Source organism: Heterocephalus glaber, unplaced genomic scaffold (assembly GCF_053883595.1).
Source record: "Heterocephalus glaber isolate CG9 unplaced genomic scaffold, H.glaber_assembly_v1.0 deba00001733, whole genome shotgun sequence".
Taxonomy (NCBI): domain Eukaryota; kingdom Metazoa; phylum Chordata; class Mammalia; order Rodentia; family Bathyergidae; genus Heterocephalus; species Heterocephalus glaber.
Window position 1 is genome coordinate 11,733,712 of NW_028258444.1, and position 24,444 is coordinate 11,758,155.

General features: G+C 38.3%; 1 pseudogene; it reads right to left on the minus strand.

Annotated features, from left to right (window-relative positions):
* Window positions 1-1,297: 1,297 nt before the first annotated feature.
* On the minus strand, window positions 1,298-18,355 carry LOC101721441 (axin interactor, dorsalization-associated protein pseudogene; annotated as a pseudogene).
* Window positions 18,356-24,444: the final 6,089 nt, after the last annotated feature.

Here is a 24,444-nt window from a genome sequence, read left to right on the forward strand (position 1 = left end):
TCTACAATTAAATGACAAAGACAGTACAACATATCTGAGTCTATGGGATACAATGAAAGCAGTCTTATGAGGGAAATTCATAACAGTGAATACTCATATTAGGAAAACAGAGTGAGCCCAATTAAACAACCTGATGCTGCACCATAGGCTTCTAGAAAAAGAAGAGCAGGACAACCCCAAAGCTCATACAAGCGAGGAAATTATAAAGATCAGAGCAGAAATCAATGTAATGGAGACTAAGAGAATGATACAGAAAATCAGTGAAGCCAAGAGTTGGTTCTTTGAAAGAATCAACAAAATTGACAAACCCTTAGCCAACCTTATCAGAAAAAGGAAAGAAAAGGCCCAAATCCATGCAATTAGGAATGAAAAGGATGAAATTACAATGGACTCAGCAGAAATCCAGAGGATCATCAAAACCTACTTTGAAAACCTACATGGCAGTAAGATGGAAAACACAGAAGATATGGACAGATTCTTAGATGTGTATGAATTACCAAAGTTGGACAAAGAAGACCTAAAAATTCTAAATGACCCAGTATCAATCAATGAAATTGAAAATGTAATTAAAAACTTTTTTTTTTTACCCATCTAGAAATGTGTTTATTCTGAGACACTTCCAATGATAACTATAATCATCAGAAAAAAAGACAATGTGATGCAGAACAGCTAATCCACATTGACTAAAATATGCTCATTTTCAGAAAAACAATCTGGTTATCTGGAAAAAAATCGTAGCCACCACCTGGGGACACTGTCCCTGCCTGGGGACACTGATCTGGGCCAGGCACACTGTTCTAAGGAGAGCCGTTGTGCCCCCAGGCAGGAGGTGCCTGTCCCCTTCCCACAGACCTCTTGTAGCATAGCTGGTCCAGGGCTCTCCACACAACCTGCTACCAACCCACCCACCTGCTGGAGCCTGAGGTCCACTCCGACCAGAGCGCACACCGGGTCAAAAGGGAGCGGAGGTGGAAACCTGAGACATTCTTCCTGCCACGTGGGGTGTGGAGATGAGCGCACCTACCACAGCAGCACTGTCCCAGGAAGCAGGCAGGGCAGAGGTAACCCAGAAAACAGATTCTTAATGCACAATTAACAGAAAAGAGCACGTCCGACACCTACAATAAGCCTTCATCCAAAGGAGTCTTCTGCTCTGTGACAGCCGGACTTAGCCCGCAGTGCGGCCGTCCAAGGGGCACAGCCCACTCTCTGCCCAAGGAAGTGAAGATCCGCAGAGCGATCATTCCTGGTACTGGCTAGTGAGATTCAAAGGTGTTCCAGGTTGCTTGGGTCAGGATCAGTCCTTGTGCAAAGTTTGATGCAGATGAAGATACAGTGGTTTCTTGGTCAGTAACTAACTTTTTTCTTTTAAAGTCAGTGGGTTTCTTGTAGAGCTCTATCACAATGGGCCTGGGCTTCATCTCATCCATCTCCATGAAAGTGAAGCGCTTGGTGCTGGTGAACCTCTTCTTAGGCTTGTAGTGTTTGAATTCAAAGAAGATAGCTGCACTTTGGTCAACTTCTCCATGTGCTTCTGGAGCTCAGTGTCCACACTGAACTGAACGTATGTGTCTTCCTTTCTTGAAGCCACCGGAGTTCCTGCACAGGTGTTAAATCTATGCCGTTCAGGTCCTTTATGCTGACTGTCATATAGGGATCGATGCACTGCCCGGCGTCTTTCAGCCCAATTTTCTTGATTCTGATGGTGAGTAATGTCATGCCCAGCTCTGAAGGCAACCTTGGTAATAAAGTACCCGGGACTCTAGCAGGAAAGGAGTCCGGAGACCCTGCTCCAGCACCACCCTCTTCCTTGTCTTCCTCAAATTCCAAATGCTCTTCTTCACCAGGTGCTAAAATTCTCCTTAATGGAACAGGCTGAACATCAAATGGGAATTCTTTATTATATGTAAGAATGTTCTTTAGGATTGGCTCTAGTTTCTTCAGGTCCTCCAGTTTAAATTCTTCTTGGGACTGTGTGGACTGTAAAGCTGCACTTCTCAATTCTAAGCATGCTGCAATTTTGCCATGGTTTTCTCTTGTTCTTCTGTGAATTCAGAATTATTGTGTTGAGCTTGGGCCTCTTTTTGTAGAATACTTGTCTATCGCCTCCACCAGCTGGCCCCAAGAGTCGAAGTCGGCACTTCTCCTAAAGCTGGCGCCCCAGCGCTGAAGCAGACTGCGGGTCCCCTCCAAAATGGCTGGTACTCTCCCCGGCCCTGCTGCCCCAGCCCCAGCGAGGCCGGGCTCTAGGGCGCCATCCTCCCCGGGGCCCTGACATTAATGGGGCCAGTAGTAAACGCCACGGTTGCCGCCGCCGCCCGCAGAGGAGCTGCCCCTGTATTTAAAAACTTACTAAGAAAAGCCCGTGTCCTGATGGCTTCATTGATGAATTCTACAAGACATTTAGAGAGGAACTACTGCCACTACTGTTTAAACACTTCAGTGAAATTGAAAGGGAAGCAATACACCCAAATTCATTCCTGGAAGCAAGCATCACCTTGATCTCCAAAGCAGAGAAAGACCCAACTGAAAAAGAGAACAATAGGCCAATCTCACTAATGAACATAGATGCGAAAGTCCTTAAAAAGATACTGGCAAATAGAATTCAGAAGATCATCAAGAAGTTCATGCACCCTGACCAAGTGGGATTTATCCCAGGGGTACAGGGATGGTTCAATGTACACAAGTCAATCAATGTAATACACTATATCAATAGAGCCAAGGACAAAAACCATATGATCATCTCAATAGATGCAGAAAAAGCATTTGAGAAAATCAAACATTCATTTATGATGAAAACCCTACCCAAAATTGGAATAGACAGTCTCTACCTCAATCTGAGAAAAGCCATCTATGAAAAACCAAATGCCAATATCATACTGGTCATATCATAAATGGTAAAAAACTGAAATCTTTCACTCTAGAATCAGGAATAAGACAAGGATGTCCACTCTCACCACTCCTGTTCAATATAGTTTTGGAAACAGCCACAGCAATTAGACAAGAGAAAGAAATAAAAGGAGTAAAGATAGGAAATGAGGAAGTCAAAGTGTCATTATTTGCAGATGACATGATACTCTATACAGAAGACCCCCAAAACTCCACCAAAAGTCTTCTAGACTTAATAACCAAATTCAGTCAAGTAGCTGGATACAAGATCAACACACAAAAATCAATAGCTTTCCTCTACATGAACAACAGACTCACTGAGAGAGAAGTAGGGCAAACAATTCCTTTCACAATAACATCCAAGAAACTGAAATACCTAGGAATCAACCTAACAAAGGAAATCAAAGACCTCTTCTCTGAAAACTGTAGTACTCTGAAAAGAAAGATTGAAGATGATATCAGAAAATGGAAAGACATCCCTTGCTCCTGGGTAGGAAGGATCAACATAGTGAAAATGGCCATACTTCCAAAACTGCTATATAGATTCAATGCAATCCCAATTGAAATCCCAGCAGCATACTTCATGGACCTTGAGAAATCAATCCAAACATTCATTTGGAGCAAGAAGAGATTCAGAATAGCAAAAGCAATTCTAGGTAACAGAGACATGGTAGGGGGTATCACAACTCCCAACTTGAAACTATACTACAAATCTACTGTGATAAAAACAGCATGGTACTGGCAAACAAACAGACCTGAAAACCAGTGGAACAGATTAGAAGATGCAGAAACAACTCCAGACACACTCGGCCACCTCATCTTCAACAAAGGAGCCAAACACCCTCACCGGAGGAAAGATAGCCTCTTTAATAAATGGTGCTGGAAAAATTGAGTTTCAACGTGCCAAGGTGAAAACTAGACCTAGACCTCTCACCATGCACTAAATTGAAATGGATTAAAAATCTAAATATTAAAACAGAGATGCTGAACTGGCTGGAACAGAGGTTAGGTAGAACTCTTGAAGACATTGGTGTGGGAAAAGATTTTATGAACAAAACTTGAGTTGCTCATGAACTAGCACAAACAATCAACAGGTGGGATCTCTTCTTAGTAAAAAGCTTCTGGCGCGAGGGATTTAGCTCGGTGGTTCTACCGCCTTCCTCACAAGCCCAAGGATCTGAGTTTGATCCTCAGTACCAAAAAAAAAAAGCTTCTGCACAGCAAGAGAAACCACCAACAGTGTGAAGAGGCAACCCACAATGTGGGAAAAAATCTTCACCTGCTCTTCCTCAGACAAAGGTCTACTATCTCGAATCTATAAAGAACTTAAAAAGATCAGACCTCCCAAATTTAAAGACCCAATCCAAAAATGGGCATCTGAAATGAACAGACATTTCTCAGACAAAGAAGTAGAAATAGCAAATAAATACATGAAAAAATGTTCAACGTCACTGGTCATTCGAGAGATGCCAATGAAAACAACGCTGAGATTCCACCTCACCCCAGAAAGAATGGCTGCTATCATGAAATCAACCTATAACAAATGCTTGTGGGGCTGTGGGGAAAGAGGAACCCTGCTCCCCTGCTGGTGGGAGTGTAGAGTGGTGCAAGCACTGTGGAAATCAGTATGGAGATACCTCAAAGAACTAGGACTGGAAGTCTCATTTGACCCAGCTATTCCCCTGCTGGGTATCTTACCCATAGAAATAAAATAATCATATCACAGTGGTATATGTGCACCCATGTTCATAGCAGCACAATTTGTAATAGCTAAGACTTGGAAACAGCCCAAATGCCCATCAACTGGAGACTGGATAAAGAAAATGTGTTTTTCTTTAAAAATAAAATGGAGTACTACTCAGCCATAAAAAATGGGAAACTGGAGACCTTTATAGCTAAATGGTTGCACGTTGAGGCTATACTCTTAAGTGAAATAAACAGGACACATGTGTAAATACCGAATAGTTTCTCTAGAGTGAGAAACTGAAAATGTAAATAATGACTAAAGAGATTATGTGAAATAGGATGAAAAGGGATAAAGGGGAAGTAGAAGTGGGAGTGGTAGGGGAAAGGAAAGAAGGGAATGGAATTAATACAAGAAAAAGGAAAAAATGGAAACAAAGTCTTTGTAGATAGGAAGGGGTGGAGGGTTTGAAGGGAGGTCAGGGGAATGGGGAAAAAATAAGAATCAAGAGAGATTATGTAAAGGTGCAAATTTCCAATGATGATTGTCATTATTTTATATACATAAAATGTACCAATAAAATTAATAAAATAATAGTTCTACCTAACCACTCTTCCAGCCATTTTAGTGCTTGTTTTAACAATTAGAACTTTAATCCATTTAGCTTTTAGTTTAGTGCATGGTTTTAATCTTTGGCACATTGAAACCCAATTTTTCCACCGCCATTTATTAAAGAGGTTATCTTTCCTCCAGTGAGGATGGTTGGCTCCTTTGTCAAAGATGAGGTGGCTGAGTATGTCTGGAGTTGTTTCTGCATCTTCTAATCTGTTCCACTGATCCTTGGGCCTGTTTTCTTGCCAGTAAGTACCATGCTGTTTTTATCACAGTAGTTTTGTAGTATAGTTTCAAGTGGGGGACTGTGATACCCACTACCTTGTCTTTGTTGCCAAAATTGGTTTTGCTATTCTAGGTTTCTTCTTATTCCAAATGAATTTTTGGATTGTTTTCTCAAGGTCTGTGACATATGCTATTGGATTTTCATTTGGGATTGCGTTGAATCTGTGGTGCATTTTTTGAAGTATGGCCATTTTCACTGTATTGGTTCTTCTTACCCAGGAGCAAGGAATGTCTTTTTATTTTCTAATGTCATCTTCAATCTCTTTTTTCAGAGTCCTGTAGTTTTCTTAGTAGAGGCCATTGATTTCTTTTGTTAGGTTGATTTCAAGGTATTTCATTTTTTGGGTATGATATTGTGAAAGGAGTTGCTTCTCTAGTTCTTCTCTCAGTGAGTCTGTTGTTTGTGAACAAGAAGGCTATTGATTTTTGTGTGTTGACCTTGTATCCATCTACTCTAGTGAGTTTGGTTATTAAGTCTAGAAGACTTTTGGTGGAGTTCTTGGGGTCTTCTATATAGAGTATCATGTCATCTGCAGATAATGACAGTTTGACTTCTTCATTTCCTATCTTTATTCCTTTTATTTCTTTCTCCTGTCTAATTGCTGTGGGTAATGTTTCCAAACTGTATTGAACAGGAGTGGTGCTAGTGGACATCCTTGTCTTCTGCCTGATTTTAGTGTGAAGGATTTCAGTTTTTGCCCATTTAGTATGATATTAACCTCTTTTTTTGTTGTTGTTTTTACTGGAGTTCGAACTTGGGACCTTGCACTTGTGAGGCAGGCGCCAGAACCACTGAGCTAAATCCCCAGCCCTGGCTGTTGGTTTTTCATAGATGGCTTTTATCAGGTTGTGATAGAGACCATCTATTCCAATATTCCATAAGGTTTTATCATGAATGTGTGTTGGAGTTCTTCAAATGCTTTTTCTGCATCTATTGAGATGATTATATGGTTTTTGTCTGTGGCTCTATTAATATTTTGTAGTACATTTATTGATTTGCATATAGTGAACCATCCCTATATCCCTGGGATGAATCCCACTTGGTTAGGGTGTATGATCTTCTTTTTTTTTCCCCATTAAGTTTATTGGTACATTTTAGGTATAAAATACAGTTACATTCATCATTGGGATCTTGTACCATTACATGAGTATCTTGGTTCTTATTTTTTTCCCCTTCCCCTGCCCTCTCTTCACACCCTCCACCCTTCCCTATTTGCAAAGACTTTGTTTCCATTTTTTTCCTTTTCTCATATTTTTTCTTTTCCCTTTTTCCCCTTCCCCTACCCCTCCCACTTCCCCTGCTCCTTTAGACCTTTCCTTCCTATTACACAATATCAATTATACATTTTTAAAATTACAATATCAAGATCTAGGAGGCATTACCACAGATTTTACAGAATTTAAAAGGATATAGAAAGCATATTTCAAAAATCTGTTTTGAAATAAATTTGACAACTTCTAAGAAGTACCTTGGAAGAGAAATTAATGAAACTAACTCTGGAGGAAATATAAAATTTGAATAGCGCCTATTAAAGAAAGTAGATTCCTAGCTTGAAAACCTACCTATATGACAACAACAGGCTCATAAACATTTTAACTGATAAATTATATTAAACATTTAAAGCAGAAAAAAGAAGGAACACTTCTCCCCATGTTTTAGGAAATCAACATTGTGCTAATCCTAAAACTGGATAAAGATAATAGAAGAAAAATGTATGAACATAGATAGAAATTTGTTTAACAAAACAAACTCTTAGAAGTCAGATCTGGCAGGATGTAGAAAGTGGTTTTATTATTGGGATGGCATTGTTTGTTCAGCATTGGAATATCTACCCCCAAAAGTCATCAATTTAACAGAGGAAAGGAAAAAGCCATTCGATCCTGACACTAGTTGGAGAAAAAGTATCGGACTAAATTCTACAGCTGTTCATGGTAAAAGCTCTCAGGAGACTAGAAGTAGAACAGAACCTTCTCAACAGATCAAAGACATGTACTCGAGTGTATGATCTTCTTGATGATCATCTGAATTCTGTTTGCTAATATCTTATTAAGGATTTTTGCATCTATGTTCATTAGTGAGATTGGCCTATTGTTCTCTTTTTCAGTTGGGTCTTTCCCTGCTTTGGGAAACAAGGTGATGCTTGCTTCCAGGAATGATTCGGGAGTGTTTCTTCCCTTTCAGTTTCACTGAAGAATATAAACAGTAGTTCCTCTCAAAATGTCTTGTAGAATTCAGCAGTGAAGCTATCAGGACCCAGGCTTTTCTTAGTTGTTAAGTTTTTAATTACATTTTCAATTTCATTGATTGATACTGTGTTGTTTGGAATTTTTAAGTCTTTGTTCAACTTTGGTAATTCATGTGTATCTAGATATCTGTTTCTTCTGTGTTTTCCATCTTATTGGCGTTTAGGTTCTCAAAGTAGGTATTGATGATCTTTTGGATTTCTGCTGAGTCCCTTGTAATTTCATCCTTTTATTCCTAATTGCATGGATTTGGGCCTTTTCTTTTCTTTTTCTGATAAGTTTGTCTAAGGGTTTGTCAATTTTGTTTATTATTTCGAAGAACCAACTCTTGGCTTCATTGATTTTTTTTATCATTCACTTACACTCCATTGCATTGATTTCTGCTCTGATCTTTATAATTTCTTCCCTTGTATGAGCTTTGGGTTTGTCCTGCTCTTCTTTTTCTAGAAGTTTGAGCTTCTGTATTAGGTTGTTTATTTTAGCTTGTTCTGTTTTCCTAATATGAGTATTCAGTGCTATGGATTTCCTTTGTAAGACTGCTTTCATTATGTCCCATGGATTCTGATATGTTGTATTGGCATTTTGATTTACTTGCAGAAACTGCCTGATTTTTTTCTTTAACTTCCTCTGTGAACCATTGATTGTTCAGAAGTATGTTGCTCAAGTTCCCTGTGTTTTTGAAATTGTTGTTTCTTTTGCTATTGATCTCCAATTTCATCACACTATTGTCTGATAATTCATAGTGGATGACTTCAGTTCCTTTGCATTTACTTAAACATGTACTATGAGCAACTTTATAGTCTATTTTGGAGAACAACCCTTCTGTAGCAGAAAAGAATGTGTAATCTGATTTTGTTGGTGGAATACTCTGTAAACATCTGTTAAGTCTATTTGTTCAAGAGATTGATTGAGTTCTAGTATTTTGTTGTTGGTTTTTTGTCTAATTGATGTATTTGTTTGTGACATTGGGGTATTGAATTCCCCCACTACTATTATATTAGTGCTTATTAGATTTTTCATATCTGTAATATTTTTTATATAGCTGGGTGCACTAGTGTTTTTTGCATATATATTTATGATTGTCATCTCTTTCTCTTGGATTGTTCCCTTTACAAGGATTTAGTGTTCTTCTTTGTCTGTCTTAATCAGTGTTGGTTTGAAATCCACTTGATCTGCAAAGAGGATAGCTACTCCTGCTTTTTGTCAGGTTCCTGTCACGTGCAATATTGTTTTCCACCCTTTAACTTTCAGTCTATGAGTTTCTTTTGAATTAAGTGTATTTGTTGTATGCAGCATATTTTTGGATCTTGCTTCTTGACCCATTCTGCCCGTCTATTTCTTTTGATTGGTGGATTGAGACCATTAACATTGATGGTTATGATTAATATGTATTGACTTATGTATGTATGTCAAGTTCTGTATGTCAAGTTCTTTTTCCCTACTTGGGAAGTTTTCTGCCATTCCTTCTGTGAACAGTTTTTTTAAATGTCATTTGCACTTTCTCCTATTTCTTCATTGACTCCTATCAATCTTATGTTATACTTCTTCAGATCATCTAGCAGCTGCTGGATTGATTTCTTGTGGTCCTTTGCTATTTTTAAGAAATTTTTCTTTTCCTGGTCACTAATTACAATCCTGTCTTCTACATCTGATATTCTGTCCTCACATTGGTCCATTCTGCTGTGTAAACTATCAGTGGAGTTTTTTATATCTTGGATATCTGTTTGCATCTGTTTTATGGTTTCCATTTGTTTCCTGTTTTGGGATTCCATCATGTTCCTCAGCTCCTTTATTTTCTTAATCTGTGTCTGCTCTAGAGTTATTAATCATTTCTTGCACTATGGACACAATCTTTGTTATTAAATGAGAAATTATTTTTGATTTCATTTTTTCCAGATCCTCTTTTGTTGCCAGATCAGAGAGTCCAGGTAGTTGAGTATCAGATTTTTTCGATCTCATTGCCCCTTGGGGTTATTTTTGGTGATCTGGAAGTCTGGTTTTGATTTTTGTTTATGTGTCTTCTCTTCTCATATCAACAGATGCAGTATGCTGCATCTTTTTGAGGAAACTCTTTGCTCACCCAGTGGGCTTCAATACTCAGCAAGCCTCAGAGTGACCTTTTTTCTGCTGCTCACCATTTTGTCAGTTCCTGGGTTCATAATGATGGCCTTCTGGATCCCTGTGCTGTGCTGTTTTCTGAGCAGGGTTCTGGTTGTGGCTTGTGCACCTGTGCAGCTGTTTTCCAGCTGGCCTATGGGAGGGGCCTGTGTGCCCAAGCTGCTGGTGTCTGGGTGGGGCCCTGCCTGGGGCCTGCTCAACCACACTGCTGTTGTTCATGTGGGCTTCTCCTACATTTATAATTTGACATGAGGCTGGACTCTGTCACTGACTTTGGCTAAGAGAATGTTGGTGCATATGATGTGAGCAGAGGCTTGAAATTTGCTTAGAGATTTGGGCCTCCCTTCTTATGTTTTGGTGATTTTCTGTGAAAGAAATGTACCCTTGATAGCCACAGTCCAGTCAGGCTGGGTCCAGAGTAGAAACAGGTAGAATAGACCAGAGATCGATGTGTACCTCACAGAAGTCCAGTCTAACACATAGTCTGAAGGAGTTTACACTTTGAACTACAGTTCAACTGCAGACTTGAACACATTAGAATAAATGCTTGTATTGTAAGCCCCTGAATTTTGGGATCATCTTTCAGGCCGCATTATTGTCACAACTCGTGATTAATGCACAAGGGGTGATGAAAATATATAGTGAATGTTTAAATAAAAAATGTATTACAATAAAAGATGCATTGCAATTAATGTCACTCAAAATACCCCATCTTGCTTTGAACCCACTTATCCTATCCTTCTTGCCATGTTTGGAAGCAGTTCTGGACATTCTCTTTCATGAGTGTCTCTATGAGGTTTGATCAAAAATAGGGTGAATGCTGTTGCTGAGTGCCATTCCACGAAATCCAGGTTCATAAAAACATTGTGATGTGAACTCATCCACTTTATTCACAGGATATGATATCTTGCAATTTCTGATTCCTTCCCACAGTCAAAATGACCCTGAAAGTAAAGGTTTCAGATAGATTCAGCACTTCAAGGCAGCTACAACATCACAACTAAAAACACTCATGAAAGAAGAGTTCTAGAACTGCTTCAGAAAGTGGCAAGAATGATGGGATAAATGTGTTCAAAGCAACAGCAACTAATGACAGTGTATCTTCTACTGTAATAATATTTAAATATTCACCATATTTGTTGATTACTTTGTAATCAACAATTTTGTTTATAAAATAATAAAGAACCTATGGAAAACTCTGAGAGGGAAGAGCCACAGAGATAATGGACAACTCAGGATCAAGGAGCAGCATGGATGTGTCAATAAGGAAGATAGAGTGATGAGTGTCAAAGGCCTCAGAGGAGCCAAGGAAGTCAAAGACCAAAATAAATTTATTGGATTTGACAACAAGGGATTGGAGAAATTTAGTTCTGATTTCCCTAAATTTCTCTGTGCAGTTGGAGGTGCAATATTCTGATAGTGAGGAGGAGGTCAGACAGAAGGCTGAAAGAAAGTGGTACAGGTTTGAAAATTCACCGAGGGCATGGGGAGAAAGAGACCACACGATTTTTCTCCAATAATGACTATAGCTTTGATATAGAAAATAAAAATCTATATGATTGGGCCGGGATTTAGCTCAGTGGTTCCACCATCTGCCTTGAAAGCGTGAGGTCCTGAGTTTGATCCCCGGTACCAGAAAAAGAAATCTATATGATTAATAAAAGTCTTATAGTTTTGGAAGTCTAAGATGAAAAGATTTTAAACATTTGCTTATTAATTCCATTTATTATTAACTCTCATGCCTTCCACAATGCTAGAATCTGTACTGTCAGTTTTTATACTTTTTAATATGTTGTTATACAGTCTTTATTGTTTTATGTGCTGGTAACAGTATCTCTTTGTATGTCCATCTGTCCTTTCATCTGTCTGCCTGTCCATCCATCCATCCATCCATAATCTACCCACTCTCCATCAGTCTTCCAAGGATTTGAGGGAATTTACAAGTCAGAGTATATTGACATGTTAAATTAAAAATGAAAATTTAAGAATCAGGGAAAATACAAGAACATTATCAGTCACATAATATATATCTAAACAATTTTTGATTGATTAATCGAGTAGTAAACCAACAAGAAAATTATGACTTACAGAACTCATCCTAGATCTCTGAGTTTTTGCTTCAAGTGTCTGCCATAATCATTGTCACACTGTATGAGAAAAAAGGAGACTTTGAGAAAGTTAACATGAAATAAAGTAATATTTAAATCATAAACATGAATACAGTTTACTTAAAACAATTCTCTTTTGTATCTTCAGTTAGGTAGAGAAGGAAAGTATTTTTATGTAATTTTCTCCATTCTTACCAGACTGTATGATCAATTTCACTCTTTTTTTTTTTTTGCTTAAATTCTTTTATTGGTACATTTTAGGTATGCAATACGTTTACATTCATCATTGGGTGCTTGTACCTGTACATGATGTATCTTGGTTCTTATATTTTCCCCATTACCTGTGCACCCTTCACCCTCTCCACCCTTCCCTATTTACATAGATTTCCTTTCCTTTTTTTTTTCTTTTCTCATAATTTTTCCTTTCCATTCTTTCCTTTCCCCTTCCCCTCCCACCACCCCTACACCTTTGGAGCTTTTCCTATTTCAAAGTATCAATTATTAGTTATTAATCCTTTTAGTCCTTATTTACACTCTCAGTTTCTCACACTAGAGAAACTATTCATTATTTACACATGTGTGTCCTATTCATTTCACTTAAGAGTATGGCCTTAATATGCATCCATTTAGCTATAAATGACTCTAGTTTCTCATTCTTTATGGCTGAGTAGTACTCCATTTTATTAAAAAAACCCTACATCTTCTTTATCCAGTTTCCTGTTGATGGGCACTTGGGCTGTTTCCAAGCTTCAGCTATTACAAACTGTGCTGCTATAAACATGGGTGCACATATATCTCTGTGGTATGGTTCTTTTAATTCTTTGGGGAAGATACCCAGCAGGGGAATAGCTGGGTCAAATGGGACCTCCAGCCCTAGTTCTTTGAGGTATCTCCATACTGATTTCCATAGTGGTCGCACCAGTATGCACTCCCACCAACAATGGAGAAGGCTTCCTTTCTCTCCACACCAGGACCAGCATTTGTTCTTGGTTGATTTCATGATAGCAGCCATTCTTTCTGGGGTGAGGTGGAATCTCAGTGTTGTTTTCATCTGCATCTCTCAAATGACCAGTGATGTTGAACATTTTTTATGTTTCTTTGCTGCTTTTACTTCTTTGTCTGAGAAATGTCTGTTCATTTCAGATGCTCATTTTTGAATTGGGTCTTTGAATTTGGGGGGGGCTCTGAATTTTTTGAGTTCTGTTTATATTCTAGATAGTAGCCCTTTGTTTGATTTACAGCTGCTAAAAAGTTTTTCCCACATTTGATAAGGTTGACTAAGGGTTTATCAATTTGATTTATTCTTTCAAAAAACCAACTCTTTGATTCATTCATTTTTTTGTATCATTCTCTTAGTCTCCATTGATTTCTGCTCTGATCTTTATAATTTCCTCTCTTGTGTGAGTTTTGGGTTTGTTATTCTCTTCTTTTTCTAGGAGTTTTAGGTTCTGCATTAGGTTATTTATCTTGAGTTCTCTCTGTTTCCCTTATATGGGCATTCACTGCTATGAATTTCCCATGTAGAACTGCTTTCATTGTGTCTCATAGATACCTGTGTGTTGTACTGGCATTTTCATTTACTTGTAGGAACTGTCTAATTTCTTCTTTAATTTCCTCTGTGACCCATTAGTTGTTCAGGAGGGTGTTATTCAATTTCCATGTGTTTGTGGGAGTTTTGCAGTTTCTCATGTTATTGATCTTCAATTTTATTGCACTCTGGTCTGATAATATACAGGGGGTAATTTCAATTCTTCTACATTGACTTTGACATGTCCTATGAGCTACCATGTGGTCTATTTAGGAGAATGACTGTTGTGCAGCTGAAAAGAATGTGTATTCTGATTTTGTGGGATGGAACACTCTGTAAATATCCATTAAGTCCATTTGTTCAATAGCTTGGTTCAGTTCTTGAATTTCATTGTTAATTTTTTGTCTAGATGATCTGTCTATTTGTGATAGTGGGGTATTGAGGTCTCCCACTACAATTGTATTAGTGGTTATTTGGTTTTTCATGTCAATTAATACTTGTTTTGTATAGTTGGGGGCATTAGTATTTGGTGCATATATATTTAGTATTGTCATGTCTTCCTCTTGGATTGTTCCCTTCACAAGGGTGCAGTGACAATCTTTGTCTCTCTTAATTACTTTTGGTTTGAAATCTACTTTGTCTGCAAATAAGAGTGTTACCCCTGCTTTTTTCTGGGTTCCTTTGTGTGGAGAGCCGTTTTCCATCCTTTTACTTTCAGTCTATGTATTTCTTTTTGAGTTAGGTGTGTTTCTTGTATACAGCATATTGCTGGGTTTTGCTTCTTAATCCATTCTGTTAATCTACTTCTTTTGATTGGTGAATTGAGGCCATTAACATTGATAGTTAAAATTGATAGATATTGATTCATCCTTGTCATGATGTTTTACTATTGTTGGCTCTTATTTCTTTTTCCCCCTTTCCCTTTAGTTTCTTACCTTGCCTGGTGGTTTCCCTCTGTTGAGCCTCATGGAGTTGTGACCTTCATTGCCTTTTTCTAGGATATTGCATAGAATTGTTTGGAGTGCTGGTTTGGAGTTCATGAAATTTCTCAGGTGTTCTTTGTCATGGGAGTATCTAATTTCCCCATCAATTTTGAAAGATAATTTTTCAGGATACAACAGTCTAGGTTGGAAGTTATTTTCTTTTAGGGCTCGAAATACTTGACTCCAGGCTCTCCTTGAGTTGAGAAGTCTACCGTGATTCTGATGGGCTTTCCTTTATAGGTGATTTGTTTCTTTTCTCTAACTGCCTGTAGGATTTTGTTCTTCTGTTGGGTTTCTGGATCTTGACTATTATATGTCTAGGTGTAGATTTTTTTGGTCATGACTAGGTGGAGTTCTGTATGCCTCACTTATCTGTAAGTCCAATTCTCCACCTCTGTCTGGGAAGTTTTCTACTATTACTTCTGTGAACAGTTTTTTCATGTCAGTTGTACTTTCTCCAGTTTTTTCGTGGAATCCTATCAGTCTTATGTTATTCTTCTTTGCATCATCTAGCAGCTGCTGAATTGATTTCTCATGGTCCCTTACTATTTTTAAGAAATCTCTGTTTCCATGGTCCTTCACCACAATCCTGTCTTCTATATCTGACACTCTATCTTCAGATTCTTTTAATCTGCTCTGCATGCTTTCAGTGGAGTTTTTAATCTCCTGAATATCTGTTTGAATCTGTTTCATGGATTCCATTTCTTTCTTATGCTGGGCATTCATGGCTTCTGGCATGATTCTGAGCTCATCTGTTTTTTTTTTAATCAGTTTCTGTTCTAGAGCCTCTAATCATGTCTTTCATTCTGCTCATCATGTCTATAGTTATCTGGGAGATTATTTCTGCTTTGAATTTTCCTAGAGCCTCATTTATCTGTTTTGTTATTTCCTGTGCTATCAGTTCAGGGTGTCTAGGTGGTTGATTATCAGACTTTTCTGCCTCATTTCGCCTGGAATTTGCCTTTCAGTGGGGTGGAATTCTGAGTTTGTGACTTCCTTAAATGTCTTCTCATTTTTGTTTTTGGTACTGTCCTTGGTTTAGTTCCTGTGTTGATATTTTGAAGTTGCTTATTGTAAGTATCTTTGTTGATGTATTTTGAACCCTTATGGAATGATTGCTTCTTAGAGGTGTCTTCCAGATATAGCTGGTCTTTAGGTTTTGAGTCTCTATTGGCTCTGAGACTATCTCATTTTCATTATACTAGGAAGGACAACTGATTAGATCAATCACAACACCTTAGCCCAAGTAATACAATCAGCAACACCATAGCATAAAATACATCATTAGAGAATGACAATTTGTGGCAGTTATTAATCTATCACCTTTAAAAATGAGGGGCCTCCTTCAGGGTATGTCTCTGCTGTCACAATAAACAAGGTGGGCAGCAGTGTGCAGTTCTAAGTTAATGAGTCTCAGTAAGCTAGTCCCAGACCCATGAGATCCAGGCAGATTTCTGGCTGCAAGTTGAGCTCCCTGTCCTCCTTCAGGGTTGCACTCTGCAAGATTGTATTGCAAGTTTCAGCTGCCTTTCCCCTGAAGAAAGTCCAGGTTCCGATGGGAGCTGATGATCCCTCTAACTTACCAAGGATGGTGGTCTGGTGTGCCTTTATTTTTTATTTTTTATTTGTTTGGTGTGCCTTTATTGTAGAGATTCTCTTCACTTTTCCAGTGGGCTTGTTTTCATCGTGGAGCCTGAAAGAGGCCCTCTTTCTATTGTTCACTTCTGCAGCTCAGGACAATGGCTTTTATGTCCCCCTGTGCCTCTGTAATGTGGAGCCAAGTAGCTGCACAGCCAGAAGGCCAGAGGTGGTGGCGGCAGGGGGCGGCTATTGTTGGAGGTGCCTGCAGGGCCAAGCTGGGGATGGTGGGCGTGCCCCGGGCGTGTGTGTGTGTGTGTGTGTGTGTGTGTGTGTGTGTGTGTCCTCGCAAGCTGTTGGAGCAAGCTGGAGGAAGTCAGGCTGCAACCTCTTGGCCCCACTTGGCCCTGCTCTGATCAATTTCTCTTGTCACACCTGTCCCTTAGGATGGATAAAACAAGTAGTGTCATTTGTGAGACTTTCCATGCAGAACAGATTATTATTTAAGATTATCTTCTTAGGAAGTGGGGGAAAAGACTGCACAAATATAAATTAATTCTAATTTTTTATACAAACAAAAACTTATCTTTTAAAAGAGACGTTTTAAATTACATTTACTTTAATAATATATACCTAGAAAAATATGGAAGTATTTTTATGTTCAAGAAATTTTGGCAAAAAGAAAGAAGTATGGTTGTCTTGGTTAATTAATGCCATTCCCAGCTCCTTTTCAATTAGTAGAAAAATAAAACTAGTATCATAAGCCCTCTGTGATCATCGTATTCCATAATTCTGCTATCATCAATACCTTAACACCTTAAAGATGGAGTTAAATTACTAGTTTATCTCTCTTCGAAATTTTATATTTAATATAAATTGAAAATCATTTATCAAACATATCTGGTATATATCTCTTGTTTGGTTCAGAAAGAGCCTTTTTAAGAAAACAAAATACAAATCAATGCAAGTAATTGGTAACCTCAGTCTTTGGGCTCATAGTTCCCTCCAACCAAATGACAACACAGTTCAGTCATCTCCCAGGCTTTTCCTGCATTTCAATCGTGTCTGGGATTGTGTAGCGACAGGCTGTCTTCCTAAACAAGAGACAAGTATCTAGTGATAGCACTCCAAGCTTTAACGATTGCATCTCCCCTTGACTTCTAGGTAGCTTTTCTTACTTTTTCAATTGGTACCTGGATTATAACCCTTTTGTAGTATTTTATGAACTTCATTTATTCACTCAATTTATTTTTAGAACCTTCTATGTGCCAGGCATTGTACAGGAGCTGGCAATACCATGATGGACCAGACCGAGCATTTCTTTATGGAACATTGTGTTTTGTGGTGGAGACAGGCAAAAAGAATGATGCAGCATGTTAAGAACGTGCATCACGATTATGTTTCCTTATTTTTCTCACTAGGTCAACTGGGCCTCTGGAATGGTAGCCTTGAAATGCTGTTTAAAGTGTATATTTTCTGTGGCAATTTAAAAATTTTAAATTTGCATGGATGATAATTAAAAAGTTTTAAAACTTATTCTTGGTCATCTTGATAATGATAACTGAGTAACATCCTACAATTTCTGTGCTCGGGTATACATATATGTTTAAAAGAAATTGGAGTAACAAACAGAATCTTGCTTACAAATAGAGGTTTGGGCCGGGAATTAAGCTCAGTGGTTTCGCCACCTGCTGCGCAAGTGCAAGGACCCGAGTTCGATCCCCAGTACCAAAAAAAAAAAATAGAGGTTTATTTTCAGTATACACCATTGGTTACATTGGTTACATTATTTTAAAGCCATTACTCTTAAGTTATTGATGTTGTTTTTCCTAATACAGCTCATCACTTAATACCATGGCTCATAAACTTAATTTGTTCCATGATTCTGGGGAGCATAGCCACAATTGTGTTCATCCCCTGATGGCAGAGTTCTAGAAAGGAAGCAAAATTCTGCAAAATGCTTCTGTTTGTGAACCGAATTGTTCCTGAACAGAAACATTTGTGAACCGAGGTATTACTATATATAAAATGTATCTAATAGGTAAATTGGTTTTGGTTATGGTCATATAAGGACATTAGCCAAAATACTGGTTAGTACCAAGTTTTATGCATTTTATTATTTACATTTAGTAAGATTGTGATAAAAGCCACTGAGGTCAAAACTGAGGGAGTCTACATGTTTGTTTACAATTACAGGATAATTTTCCTTTATGAACATGAATGACTTGTGTTTACGCAGTTCTGCTTCCATGTCAATGATCTTTCGGGAGGCTGTTTCATGAGAACCTTTTTTCATCATTTTCTTTGTGCTGGTGAAATCTGTCATCTCACAGGTTACACTCTTCCTTATTTCTTCCCTCAGCTCTTGAAGAAATACCCAAGACAGGAGTGTTTTTGTAACCACGTTAAAATGATCTAAGTGACACATGAAAGTATTCAAGCAAGGTGAAGCACAGTAGCCTCCTGGGTTATTTGTAGGTCAGATTTTCAGTTTTTACATGGCTTCTAGGATACAGAACTAGGAGATATGGAAGACAGAGGAAGACTATAGGAAGACAGAGGGCACAGCAAGCCTGTTTTAAAGTTGGTGAAAATTAGAAAATGAGAACAAACACCTCAGATAGAATTTGCATGCATGTAAGTGAAAGGCTTCAAAGAAATGTCAAGATCGAGGTTGGGCCCTGCTTTAGGATTTGCTACTAAAACTTCCAGGGTCTGGCAGTCTCTCTTCTCTGTCTTATTTAAAGCCTACTTTGATAAAAACTTTTGGAAAGTGCTGTGCATAGGGATATGCTCTGCAGAGCAAATGCCTAGAGTCCCGCCTTTCTCTCCACATCCTGGGTGTCTTTCTGGAACATTGGGAGCATGTTCTTTGTGGGATTCCCTTGCAGTATCATTGTGGACTCTTGAGTATCTTCTGGTGCTCCTTATAGCCCCACTGTGATAGTGTTGTACTTCCTTCAATCTACTGCAGAGTGCTCACTGCACATATGGAGCTGCAGACATTTGCCGTAATGTCTCCTTCTGGGATCTTCTGTCTGCTGATGGAAACCACCAAAGTAGGTGACACTCCTGACCTCTCACTCCCGTCATCTTCTGGCCTCTGCCCACCAATGTACCAAGGCTTCTTCATTCAACAATGTCACAGGATCCCTGAGGAGCAAGGAGCTGTCGACCTGTAATTGGGAGCTCTAACTGTGCATTCCCACAACTTTCTTCTCCATTAAATATGCCAGCTCTCTGCATTTGGCTTAAATGTGTTCATCTGTTTCATGCTGACTCGTTAGCCTTACGGTCTCTGCTTTAGGCTGAATCCATAAAACACTGGTTAATTCGGATCAGATCTCCTGTTTACTTCTCCAGTTCAGTTACTGAAGAACCAGCAGGTCAAATAGCCAGGGTTGGGTTGAGAGACATCAGCCCATTCATCTTCTCAGTCTTCCAAACACTCTATGAAGCCCTCTACCTCCATTCTGCAACTGTCTCTTTGCTTATTGTAGCCTCTGCCTTTGGTCAAAGCTCAGGTGGTTAAATGGTAGCAAGTATCCACTCAGGATCCTTGGTGGTGTGTGTGTGTGTGTGTGTGTGTGTGTGTGTGTATGTGTGTGTGTGTGTGTGTTTGCATATTTTGAAAGGTATATTCTAAAATTATTTTTGTCTGGCTTATTTCTAATTTCTGTATTTAATTTAGATTTTTCACCTAAGAAAAGAGAAAGACATATGATTTTTGTGCTTTTAAAAGAAGAAATGGGCTTTAAGAGATTGCAAATATGACCTTAGTCTTTACAGACAGCTGCTGAGATCTTGCTTGCTTTCTCTGTGTCACCTAACACTGCTGTGCAGTGAGAATACACTGCTTTCAGTGCTTCATTCCTGAAAGTTCAGTCATTTTTCTGCTTCTCAGTTCAGATTTCCAGCAATCTGTATCTTGAGAACAAGGAACTAATAAACACAAGCCTTTGGAGCCTTCAAAATATAGATGCTAAAGTTAGTAATCTAAAATTTTATACCAATCTCTGCATGTGTTCATACAGAGCCAGTTAATCTTCATATTATCCAAAACTAACTCAACCCAGTGGCATAGAATTGTCTGTTGTCTATCTCATGATTCTTAAATTTTACATCTGGGCTAGTACTTGGTAATTTGCATTCCTAATAAGTTATACTGGTCTAGGGAATCATGCTTTGAGAACCACTGGCCAGTTGTGTAAAAAGAAGAGAGTAGGCTTTTGTTATTTTTCCCTTCCTTGTTTCTTCTGTTTGGAGTGTGGCTGTAATGGTTGGAGTGCTAGCAGCCTTCTGCAGGCCATGAGAAAGTCACATGTGGCACAGCAAAGACTCTAGGGCCTCTGGTGTCTGTGGAGTCCTAGCAGATTGCTTATCTCTGCAGCAAAGAAACACAGCTTTTGCATTTAAGCTACTACATTTGAGCATCTTTACTCCCAGCTGAATGTAACCCTATCTGGCACACCTTGTTAATTTGCTTAGTAGCTTATTAAAATGACCAAATTAGAATCAGGAGGGACTGCTTCTGGTTACTAGAGAGGATATAGAAAAATCACAGCATTCTAGGCCAAGAGATCATCAATGGTAATGTAGTTGACTTCAAGTCAGCAAGGAGGCAGGAAAAGAGATAGAATATTTCTTAAGTTTTTAAATAGTACAGACCATCCCAGCCCAGAGGAAGGGGCTGCTGGGCCACCGTTCCACTGCTCCCAGTAAAAATGGTTGAAGCTTTGCCCAGCTCTGATCCTGTTAGTGGTGACATTTTTCTCTCCTAAGGATCTTCTGTCATCAGTGCTTCTGGAGCTGGGCATGGTGTGAATGAGCGCACGCACCATACAACACCTCTGTACTCAGGGTATTCACAGCAGATCCTAGGATGGCAAGACATGGAGTGAGTCCTTAGGTGAGTGTGTGCTCAGTTACTTTGTAAACGGGGCAACCAGAACAGCTCATAGGTTTGGGGATACTTCTCTGGCTACTGTAGCTGTGTGCATTGTTGTCGTAGGCCAAGGAGAGAGGCGGTGGCCAAGAATAAAACCTAATAATCCAGTTCCTGCTGCAGTCTTATCCAGCATGTCCCAAACTCTCTTTAAATAACTGAAATTTACTTCCCCCTTGACTACTTTCTGACAAAGGAGCTTCTGTTCTCTTCCTTCTGTCACTCCCAGAAATACCAACACAAGGGAGCTTCATCAGGAGCTAGGGTCACAGTGTCAGACAAAGCTTATTGTCTGGGTCGGTGATTTTATTCCAGGAAGAGAGCTCTTAAAATAATACCCAAACAGCAAAAAGCATAGCTGAACCTATTCATTCCTGAACATTTTACAGTTCCATTTTGTAAACCTGACACACTGAATAATTAATTTTCAAAATCTACAGGACCCCTTAGTCACTAACAATTGTTGTGGGGAGAGATAATGATTAGAATGGAACCTGAACAGAGAGTTGATTTTAAGTAAGGAAATGGGGTCAGAGAGAGGTTAAGTGGCTGGCCTGGGGTCAGATAGCAAACTGGTGACTCAATTTCACAGCTCCTGGATCTGAGGGCTGCAAAGAAAACCAGAGCCTATTTCTTCTTGATAAATTAGCTGCCCTGTGTTTGTGGGCTAAGTAAGCTTTTAAGGGCCACATTCCTTTAGTGACTGCAGACCTGAGCTCCTGTGATTTTCCCTGGAGTCTGGAAAACCCCTTCAAGGTCAGACCGGTATTCTGAGGACAGAAGAGCACTTTACTACTTCAAAGAAATATGCAGTTCATAAGAATTGCTCTTTTCCATGCCATGTCTCCTACATCCAGCATATTCATAGGAGCCCGAAGATGATGATGCATCTGAAAGGGTGATGACCTATATTTACAGAGCACTTACCATGTGTAGGGTGCTCTGCCAGGTGTTTTGCATAGAGTATTAACTTTCATAGTGACCTTATGGGGTAGGTTATTTTATAGCCCCTTCTTCCTCTTCTTCCACCTCCTCCTTCCTCTTTCATTTTCCTTCTCCTCCTCCTTCTCCTTCCTTTTCCTCCTTTCTTCTCTTTGTCCTCTTCCTCCTCCTCATTTTAAGATGACAAAATGTCACCTGGGAAACTAATGACTAGATATTATAAACTGAGTTTAAAAATTTAGTAAGAAGTGATTTTATTAAATAATGTGTTAGAGAAATCATATCATAAACAGGACACTTGTGTGGCTTCAGCACATAGGCAAATTTGAATTCAGCTAAGTCTTATTAAATGAATTACAAATATGTGAAGGAAGGTGACTAAGAAAAAAAATGGAAGAAAATGGAAAGAATGTTGTAATGTTTCAAGATATAAATTTTTTGAATTCATTTCTTCTTCTTTTTAAAGCACACATTATGAGTTTACAGGGATATATAAATGTTTAGGTGGGAAACAGTGCAATGGACCTAGAATGTGGGCAACTCCTTTTGAGGAATATTTCTCAAAAATTAAAACTGTAATTTAAAGAACTAATAACCTTTTTTAAAAGTTGTAAAAATCAATGTTCATTGTAAAAAATAAAATAAAACTATAAATAAATGGAAAGGAGAAGATAAGAAAAGTCATTCACAGTGTTTGTCTTTTTGTGTCTTTTGCCTAGAGATAGCCACTGTCAATACTTTGAGCTGTGAACTTTCAGGCCCTTTGTGTACATACAAACATGCACAGGGCCTGCTTTACATCCTGTTTTGTGATATACTTTTCCATTTAATTCTATGTTGAGACTATGGCATTAATACCCATAAATGTTTTTATATGACATAATTTTCCATGGTTGTTGTTGGACATTTAAGATTGTAGTCAATATTTTGCTGTATAGAAACTCTGGAATAATCTTTCTTTTTGGAAAAAATGTTAACCTTATCCTTAATTATTTTTTAGAATAAGTTCCCAGTTTTCTAATTTCTGGGTGAAAGGGAATGCAGATTTTGAGATTTTGGGAACAGTCTACTGTGCCCCCCAGAGAGGCTTACTAATTTAGATAATGGATATTGGTATATATGGGCCTAAGTGTGCTAGAAGCTCTGAAGAAGTTTTTTGTTTTTGTTTTTTTGTTATCAGGGATAGAACTCAGGACCTTGTGCTTGTGAAGCAGGTGTGGTGCCGCTGAGCTAAATCCCCAGCCCCCAAAGAAGTATTTTTGGTGACAACTGTGATGCTATTGCAGGTTGTGAATGAGAAAAATAATGTTTTCTGTGTGGTTAATCTAAAGTAAAATATATTAGATATAAATATATGTATATAATATAATGTATTATACTATATATAATATAGCATAATATGTATTTTTTTTCAGGAGAAAAATAAATGATTTTAATAGTAGCACAAGTTCCACAATACAATTTAAGGTCCAGGTACAGTCACCATTCAAAGCTCATGATGTATGATCCTTTTGATGATTTGCTGCATTCCATTTGTGAGTATCTTATTAAGGATTTTTCCACCTATGTTCGTTAAGGAGATTGATTTGTAAGTTTCTTTTTTAGTTGGGTCTTTATCTGATTTTGGCATCAGAGTGATGCTGGCTTCCAGAAATGAGTTTGGAAACACTACCTCCTTTCCAATTTTGTTGAAGAGTTTTAATATTGGTGTTATTACCTCCCTGAAGGTTTTGTAGAATTCAGAAGTGAATCCATTAGGTCCTAGGCTTTTCTTAGTTGGTAGATTTTTTAAAATTACTACCTCAATTTATTTGCTTGTTATTGGACTGTTCAGCATTTTTATGTCTTCTTAATTTGGTTTTGGTAATTCACATGAGTCTAAGAATCTGTCCATTTAAAAAAATTTTCCAAATTGTTGGAATACAATTTTTCATGGTAGCTATCTTCTGAATTTCAATACTGCCCATTGTGATTTCATCTTATTCATTTTTAATTGCATGAATGTGAATCTTTTCTGTCTTTCTTTTGGTGAATTTGGCTAACAGTTTTATTTTGATCATTCAAAGAACCAGCTTTTCAATTTATAGATTCTTTGTATTTTTTGTTTTGATTTCATTAATTTCTGCTCTGATCTTTATGATTTCCCCTCCTTGAATTTGGTTTGGGTTTGGTTTGTTGTTGTTTTTTGAGTATCTTGAGGTTCATCATTAGGTTATTTGTGCCTGTTCTGTTTTTCTAATGTGAGCAGTGACTGCTATAAACTTTCCTTTAATGATGCTTTCATTGTGTCCCATAGGTTCTGGTGTGTTGTACTGGCATTGTTGTTTGATTCCAGAAATTGTTTAACTTCTTCCTTGATTTTGTCTTTAACCCATTGGGTATTCAAGAGTGTGTTATTAAGGATCCACGTGATTATGAATTTTCTGTGGTTTCTTCTATGATTGATTTCTAATTTCAATGCACTATGGTCTGATAACAAACATGGGGTGATTTTGACTCTATTTGTATTTATGCTTTGTGGACTAGTA